Source organism: Micrasema longulum, unplaced genomic scaffold, assembly GCF_059751315.1.
Source record: "Micrasema longulum isolate JH-2025_06_02 unplaced genomic scaffold, ASM5975131v1 h1tg000595l, whole genome shotgun sequence".
Classification (NCBI taxonomy): domain Eukaryota; kingdom Metazoa; phylum Arthropoda; class Insecta; order Trichoptera; family Brachycentridae; genus Micrasema; species Micrasema longulum.
Window position 1 is genome coordinate 329,697 of NW_028277791.1, and position 9,695 is coordinate 339,391.

Sequence of the window (9,695 nt, forward strand, 5' to 3'; positions counted from 1 at the left end):
CTTTTACAAAAAAATGATTTACAGAAATAATCAGAGCAGTACACAATAATCATGAGGTAGGTACATTTTATGAAATTATAGAATAATTATATTAAACAATTTAGTGAACATATAATACAAAAACCAAAAAAGTAAAAAAGAAACATAACATCTCTAAATAAAAAATAACAATAACCACGAGATAACCTTATGTTTTACATAGAAATATAATACAGTAAAGTTGAGAATAACTAGATAATAATAAAAATAAAAAAAATGATACAGGAGTTACTTACATACAAAAAATAAAGGGTTGAAAGTAGATGATATGGAAATATTTCACGCTAGGAAAACTTTAAAAAATAAATTTTCTTTGATCAATAATCAAAAGACCTTCCAATATAGCCCGTTATACGATAGTTTACTAAAAAAGTCACTCTTTGCCTATTAAATTCACGCCATATCCTTTATCCCCTCCCTCTTTTTTAACTACTTCTCCACAACATTAAATATTTTCATAACCCAATCAGTGCATGTAAGAGTAGCTTATTAAAATGCACGTCGTGTTGGTTTTATATTTTTGTGTAACAACTATGGTGAAGGTGTATAGTGGGTTTTGCATGTTGGATTAATTGGTATCCTGATAAAGAGACGGTTACGCCCAAAACTAATAGACATAGAAAAGTCATCAAGTGGTTATATACAGACATGCACACCATTAACACCCACGAAGAATTTCCTATATTTAGTAAAGGAGAAATTAAAAATACACATTATATAACCAGGAATGTGGGAGTAGGCATAATTTAAATATCACGCAATACTTTTATTAAATAAATTGAAGTACCATTTCTTCCCACTCCTTGTATTATAACAAGCCGGGAAAAACGTTAAAAATAGAAAATACATTTCTAGAGAATTTTTACAATTTAATCCGATCAATTAATAATCAATGTATTCAAAAAAAGGTTTCATTGATAATTTTCGGGTTTAAAAATGAGCACATAGTAAAACGCGATTCTACATTAAGTAAAAGTTTGGCAGCAAAACGTCATACGTGCCGTTTGTCCCATAGGTCGTCAAACGACTCGTTTTCAGGTAATTCAATATGTGCATACGTCACACATTCGTAGAAAATTTATCCGACGTCACCCGAAAAAATATTAATAGAGTCGCCGTCGTTAATTATTTACATGTACAAAATCATAAATAATATAAAAACTTGAATAAACTCTATTAGTTATAAAAAATTCATGGTGAAGTCACTTTTCAAAAAAATAAATAAATACGTTATTGTGAAATTTATTAGAAAACATAATGAATCTTTTAGTGAAAAATGAAGTAATCTGAAGCTAAAAACCGAAAAACATTTTCTCCGAAAAATCTTTCAATACTAAATGATAATAGTGAGAATTATTTTGAATTCAAATATATTTCTTTCCACGGCGAATATAAAGTTCACATGATACGGTAGGGAAAGCAAAAGGAATGGAATAAGAAAAGGGATATGTGAAGAAAATAGAGAGAAAAGACTTTTGGAGCCAACAGAGAAATGTGTAAAAATTTAAATAATATTATTCGAAACTCAAAACCGATACATTTTATCTTTTATATTTTTTAAATTTAGAAGTTGCGTTCAAGTGTTTTATTTTTTATCCTGTATTTTTAAGTTGTTTAAAGGTAATCTGATTTTTCTGCCTTGTTGTCTGTAATATTATTTTGCTCCCATTCAACATTAGTAAATATAGTTTGTTTCTGGCTAGTATTTAAAAAAATGGTAAACATCATAATAAATAAAATTAAAACTATAATTATGTGTTTTTATCCGAATATAAGAGGTATACAATGAAAGCATCCACCCCTTTCCCGAAACTGTTAATAAAGACTTGAGTCTTCCTTCAGTTTCACATATCAATATATATATATTTTTTAAAACTAATTAAGCGAAAATTGAATATTTCTTGACAATCAAACCGCGAAAATAACAAAACAAATAAACTTTAAAAACTTTCATTGTACCCCTCACTGCAGTATTGTCAGTTTGTGATCAATCAAATACACATGGTCAGCACAATCACCTTTTTCTAATTTCCCAGTATGACAGTGGAGGAATACAGTGTTAGTTCCAAATTGAGACCGCAGCCGCACGCTCCAGATCCCGCATCGGAAAGGAAGAAGAACATAGTAATTCAAACAAATCAATCAAACGACACGAAACCCAAATACATATAGGAAACATTGGATTAATTTGCCCAATACAACATTTGATATAAGAGGTATAAAATAAAAACATCCAAATTAATTTCTTCAATCCTTTAACTGTTTATTTTTATGAAATAAAAGGGTTGAAACCTCCATTGATGCGGGCGAAATTCATCTGATTGATTTTTTTAACCTTCATACTGGGCAACCAGATGAATTAGCTGACAGACGTTCTACGCTTAGATCAGCTACATCTACGTCGGTCACCTTCTATATTTGTTGAGTTCGGTAATTTCACGTCTTTTTTATTTTCTTTGTTCTTTACATTCATCAACATCCACTTTGTAAACCCTTTGACCTGAACTTTCTCTTGACGCTCAAATTAGTAGAACAATAAGTTCATCCTTCAACCAGCTGAGACAAATTAAATGCACACGCTTAAATTTGCCCGTCGATTTCACCCGTCTATAATAAATGCGTTTGTAGTGTCTAGAGTCATTTATTGTAATGGTATCTATGCAGGTCTACCAATGAACAAAATGACTCGCTGGCAGTCTGTATTAAATGCTGCAGCGAAACTTATTTCCAGAATCTCTAAGCTCAGTCACACTACTTTGAGAATTGCCAGGCTGAGAAAGGTGTTGACTGCATTTTTAATCGATATTGGTCAGAGGGAGTCAGAAAAATTGTTGTCCGATGTAGAAGGGCGTAAGCTGATTTCTTCACTAGACTTAGTGCTTAGAATATAGAGATTTTGGTATTATTTATGTTTTCATTGTAAATTTATTATTTACTTTTAAGACTGAAAAAGCACACATAATAATAAAACTGTAATTGGTTTTTAATATGATTGTATAATACATAATTAACTGCCTTAGAACGGAGAAGCTATCCCTACTAAGGCAGTTTTGATGAACTATAAAAAAAATATAAAAAAATTACACTGGATACGTTTTCCACAGAGGGTGGAATACAAAATCTGTTGGATAATGTATAAGTCACTGCACAACTCTGCTCCGAAATATCTAGAACTAGCTGATAGGCGTCTTACGCTTAGATCAGCTACGTCTACGGCGAGAGGAAAAGTTATTATAAACAGCGCACTAAATTCAGTGAACGCGCATTTGCGGTCGCAGGCCCGATGGCATGGAATGCTCTTTCAGCAGAGGTGCAAGGCTGTGAGAGTAAAATGATGTTTCGGAAAAAACTTAAAACCCACTTGTCCTCTAAATCATTTTAATAAATCCGTAACCAATCGTAGCTACATAAATTGTTTTGATTAAATTACAAATTTAAAAGCTTCAATTAAATTTATTTATCAATAGAATCACTTTGTAAAGCACCTTTGAGGTATAATATTACAAAATCATAATTAATTATCGTTAATTCAGTATAGGACAGAACTGAAATTTTGGCCCTCATTGGTTTTTAAGTACCAGTTAGAGTGACAAGGCTAGTTCAACTTTATCACTGCAACAATCATATCTCAATATATTCTAGCAATTCAGTACTGAATCGTCTACATGCGCTGGGTAATAAACATTCGGATTAAGGTGACATATTTTTATTGAAATTTCCAGCTTATAAACAATTACTTGTAAAACATTTTAGTGTGGAATCAATATTTTAATTATGTTCTTTCTAAGTAAGCATTGAAAGAGTTGTTACTGTATATACTCCACTGTAAATACTTATGTATGTATGTAATGTAAAAGGTACTTGTACCGTTTATTCTTGAAAAATAAATAAATAAATAAAATGGCAATATAAGTTATCCATAATAATAATAACAATGTAGGCCTTACTTCACTGTCCATTCGCTCTACATATTTCTTGATTTTATCGATAACACCTGCCTTAACCATGTCATATGTAAAAATATTGAAAAACTCTCTAAAAGGTAAAATTTAGTAGGCTCTTATCTGCAATCATTTGGTTATGCTTAAAATATTGTTGATAGGTTTGATGTGTTTGTTGGTACAGCTTTTAACAAAATCAAAAGTACATATTTATAATTTTCAGGGCCACATTTGCTGGGGAATATTCACTCACCCCTCGATTCGTTAATTACAGGGGCGGAGCCGGAATGTTAATTCACCTTGGGGCTTCGGAAGGACCTATCGAAATGTGTAGAAGAAGATCTGAGGTCCTGAAGGATGTTCATTAAGGGAATACCACACGGCCGGACATTCCATACTCAGGGGACTGACGAATATTTAGGATTTCGGAATGTGTGTAGAAGCGCCACGAATTGTGAGCAAATTTATCGAAATACACATCTTTCAAACAACACTTAGTTGAATTTTTGTCCAGAAATTAAGATACAACATTATTTTCATGTCAAATGAACTGTACTCATTTTAGGAAGTGTTTAATAATATGCGTGCTTCCACTTTTCATTTATGTTGTATCCCAACTCAACACAGCGTCGCTTCAGTTCGTTTTTGTCCAACATACCAAAACACAAATCTGCAGATATAAAGCTTAAAAGATTTTTTAAGGAAAAAAACATAAATAATGACCAAGTATTTTAAGTATTTTATCAAGTAAATAAGTACCAAGTTTTTTTTAAATTAATAACTTATATGTAAATATAAGTTATTACATCAATAAACAATGACATTTAAGTTTGTAAGTGAAAATTCTCGATGGAAGTTCACTGTAATTTATTATATAAATAAAAGACGAGTGATACTTTTAACCCTTTGTTTTTTAGAAATAATAATTGACAAAAACCACACTCATGAAGGATATGACACTAAAAATAAAACACTTAAACTCATTAAAATAGAATTATATCCACTCATTAGTTTACCCAAAAAAAAATATTTGATAAAGATCCTTAAGATAATAATTATTTTATTTTATTTACTTTCATATGATTTTAAATTATCTATCCTTACCTTTGTTTTGTATAAATACATTGAACTCCTTAATAAATATACTTGTCTCGAAGATGTCGCAAGAGCGATGAAACCGGTCACGGGATATACCAATGTTGTGGATTAAAGTATCACTCGTATTTTATTTTTATAATCATTTTTTAAAAATTGACCATAACTAAAAACTAAATTCGTTAAAAAACCCCTGAATAAGTTTTTTTTTTAAATTGTTTTAGGAATTTTATAAATAAAGGCTTTCTAAGAACTCCTTTACATTGACTTAATTTCGTTAAAAATGGTATGCTGACGACAGGGCTCTTGGCCTCATAGAGTTAGGGATACGTAATAAATTTTTGTAATATATCTATTTATTACAATATTTTGAGTTAGTCCAGATGTTTGTAGACAAAAAACAGGATTTCGCCAGCTAGGGAGTCATTAAGATTAACAAATTACAACAGAAATGGAGAATATTTTCGAGAAGGAAATATGGAAGTCTAGTCATTTACAGGGCTTATGACATGTCGTTGGCTGGTTTAAGTGGCCACATTACACACTTTGTAACATTTACCATTTTTGCACATGTTTGAATATCTATATTTCTTCAAATCTCCCATCTGTTGATTTCAGTGAAATTAAAGGGCTGAAACCTTTATTGTTGTAAAGATGTTCATTTGATCGAATTATTTCACATGCTAGGCAACGCCTAAAAACAATTTTCTAATTTTTAAAGTTCTTCAACAATGTTTGATTATGTCCAAATGCTTGCAGACTAGCTGGATTTCCTCCCTAGGGAGTTGTTCAAATTTGAATTTATTTCAACAGAGGGGAAAAAAATAATTTTGAGAAGGGAATATGGAAGTCTAGGCATTTACAAACCAGGTCATATGCCCTGTAAATGCCTAGACTTCCATTTTCCCTTCTTAATTTTTTTTTCCTCTCTGTTGAAATAAATTTTAATATAAAGTTCTTTTTAGACTAGTTGGTTTTATTACGATATTTTGAGTTTGTCTACATATTTGTAGACAAAAAACTGCATTTTAACTACAATTGAATCATTAAGATTTAAAAAATACAACAGAGATGGATATGGATGTTCAAACATAGGCAACATGGTGGCTGTTACATACGGTGTAAAGTGGCCACTGCTTAAATATCCATATTTCCTCAATTCTTCCTAAACTAGCCAATGACATAAGCCTAGACACCCATATTCCAATTCCATAAAAGTTTTCCCTCTTTGTTGAAACAAATTTACGAATTTTGTATATTCACTTGGTTCTTCGACACGCACAATCTCATTAACATTGGGTTATTAAACATTTAAACGCACTGTAGATCCTTGTAAAAATAATTAATACAACGGCATTGTCATACTAACCCTTTTATGCACACCTGACGGTGCATAGGGCCCCGAAATGTTTTTTTAAATTTTTTATTTAAATTTATTAAAACCACAGTTATACAAAATAAAAGAAAGCAGTGTGTTTGGACGAGTGTTTTTTTTTCCATTAACGCTTTCTTGACAATGTATCCTATACGATTCTCATTTTTTTCAGAGTGATATTTATTTATTTACCACCGTATTAAGGAACATTTCAAACACAATAATGAATGTATCTTGATAAAAATTTTCGTGGCGAAAACAAATTTTTAAATTATTTTTGTGAAAAATATACAAAATTTTTAGGGCTTATTTAACTTATTTTTTTTGTAACTAAGCACATCTCTTTCCACAACCCATTTTTTTGTTTGTTATTTAAAGGTGTGACTGGTTAAACTTCTCATGTCTGTCACATCATTGTATAATCTAGTAGCAAACAATAATAAGCATATAATAATATAATAATAAGCATATCGCGGTCCTAATTTAATTTTACAGAGGGGTACTTTGATTTTAGCTGTTCACAAAAAAAATAAATAATAGACTCTCTAATAAACTAGACGCATACCAACCGGTAGAACAGGCAGGATTTAGGAGAGGTTACAGCACGAACGATCATATACGGACCCTTAAAAATATCATCCAGAAATATAATGAATTTAATATGTCACTACAACTAGCATTCATAGATTTTGAGAAAGCTTTTGATTCTGTAGAGATATGGGCAGTAATGAAAGGTTTAGATAATTGTAGAGTGGATCACAGGTACTCAGAACTCCTAAAAAATATCATGTAGAGCTCCATGAACCAAGCAAGTTCCGCATAAGAAGAGGAGTAAGACAGGGTGATACAATATCCCCAAAATTATTTACACTAGCTCTGGAAGATGTCTTCAAAACTCTTGACTGAAACGACAAGGGTATTAACATGAACGGCGAACTCATTAGCAATCTCAGATTCGCATATGATATAGTCCTATTTGCTAAAGATGAGAAAGAACTCGAAAACATGATAAACAAAGTTAATACAGCATCCCTGAAAATAGGCTTGAAAATGAATGATTCAAAAACTAAAGTAATGAGTGATGCAAACAAATCATGTAATATCTTAGTAAATGGAGTAATAATTGAAAAGATTGATAGTTATATATACTTAGGACATGAAATAAAGCTCGGCAAAGATTATCAAGAGGTAGAAATAGAAAGAAGGCAAGGTTTAGCATGGGCCGCCTTTGGTAAGCTCTCATTTATCCTAAAATCTCCAAAGTATTCACATTACTTAAAGAAGAAACTTTTTGATGCTTGTGTTCTCCTTGTACTGACATATGGCTGTGAAACTTTTGTGTTCACGAAAAAATATTAACACAAATTATCAGTGACACAGAGAGCCATGGAAAGGAGAATGCTGGGTATTTCGTTGAGAGACAGAAAACCAATACATGGATTAGAGCGAGAACAAAAATCACCGATGTGGTCCATAGGGCTGCCAACCAAAAATGGAGCTGGGCTGGTCATATAGCCAGAATCACAGACTTTAGATGGACCAAAAAAGTCCTGGAATGGCGACCCAGAACGGGTAGAAGAAGTGTCGGCAGGCCTCAGACAAGGTGGTCTGATGACATAAGACGAGTTGCAGGAAGTGGTTGGATGCGGTTGGCTCAGAATAGCGAAATATGGAGACGAAAGGGAGAGGCCTATGTTCAACATTGGACAAGACACGGCTGATGATGGTGATGATGATGACTTTGATTTTAAGGTTAAGTCTTTGACTGGTTCGATTTAGATTATTTGTAAATAAGTTTTGTTGCGGGTCTATACATATTTAAACTTCTCTGTATTTAAACACAGAACTAGTTTCCTTTGCATTCATATCATTTTATATTTTGCTGACAGAAGAAAACGTAAATTTAAAAAAAATATGAACATGAACTAAAACACGAGTAAAACAGCATTTAGTTAAAACTGCTTTACCATATTTTTTAACAAAGAAATTTATCCAAAGTTTGATTTTGAGAGTCATTTTCAACGAATTGTAAATAATTCGCAATTAGAAAATAGATATCGAGTAAGGGTAGAGTGCGATTCAAACCACGGACCTTTGAACTGTGAGCAGATTCTATAACCACAAAACCACAACCCGATACGAAATTTACGAGTATAATCGATTTTGATTTTTAAAAACAAATTGTTTTTTTTGAGATTCTGAAGCCTTTATGCCATAAAATAAGTAATGGACACTGGCAACACTAGACACGTGAATCTTCAGGTAACAAGCTTGTCAATACAGATACCACCAATGATCCCGGTTGCCCTCAAAACGACTACGCTACTAAGTTATAATATTTGACGTAAAATTGTTCCAACTTCCACGGTAAGGTTTAAACACTATTGTTCTGTATTTATTCGTTGTATTTTTATTTAATTAGAGTCGATAAAGTTATAAATAAAACTCCAGACAAAATATGTAAGCTGAAATCTTTTATTTGAAACACGCCACCTTGCAACAAAACATTCGTAAAACAATAATTCTATACAGTTATCATAAACGCGCCCAACAGATTCCACAACATTGTATTTTTTTTTATTTCTACCGAGAAAAGGGTTAAAGGATTTGGATATTAGGTATTATACTTAAAATCACCTTTTTGTGATATGCAAATAAATAATTGACTTCAAATGAGTCCATTTTTGGTCCAATTACTTTGTTATTCCAACAAAAGGACCTCAAAGTATTCTGGGCTGCACTGAACGCCCACACGTGAAACTTAATCCTATTCCCGAAGCCTTTGTGTGTATTCCAATCCGATTTGTTCTTGCATCCTTTGCATCAAAGGTTCCTATTGTGAAGCAAGCTCGCTTGCGAGGATTTGAATACTTTTAGTACTGCGGCGAACAAGAAAAGCAACAAATGGTGACTTTAGTTTGTACGAGAAAAGAGACAAGTCGTTTTGTATGGGGCGTTTTATATGGGTGCCCCGTAGTGTCCCGAAACTTCATTTTCCACGTATTTTGCCTCAAGCGTTGTTGGAACTTCGATCTTAGTGGTAACATGATCAAATCCCATCTGTTTTAAGTTTATTTTATTTAATGCACTCATAGGAAAAAAATCAACTTTTTAAAAAAAATCACAAAATGTGTTAAATATAAGGAAACGTTTTACAAGATTTCGAACATGGCAAAAATCAGTACGAAAAAGGAAATTATGTTTAAAATGCAAATATTATGTTTATTCATTAAAATAAAAAACAA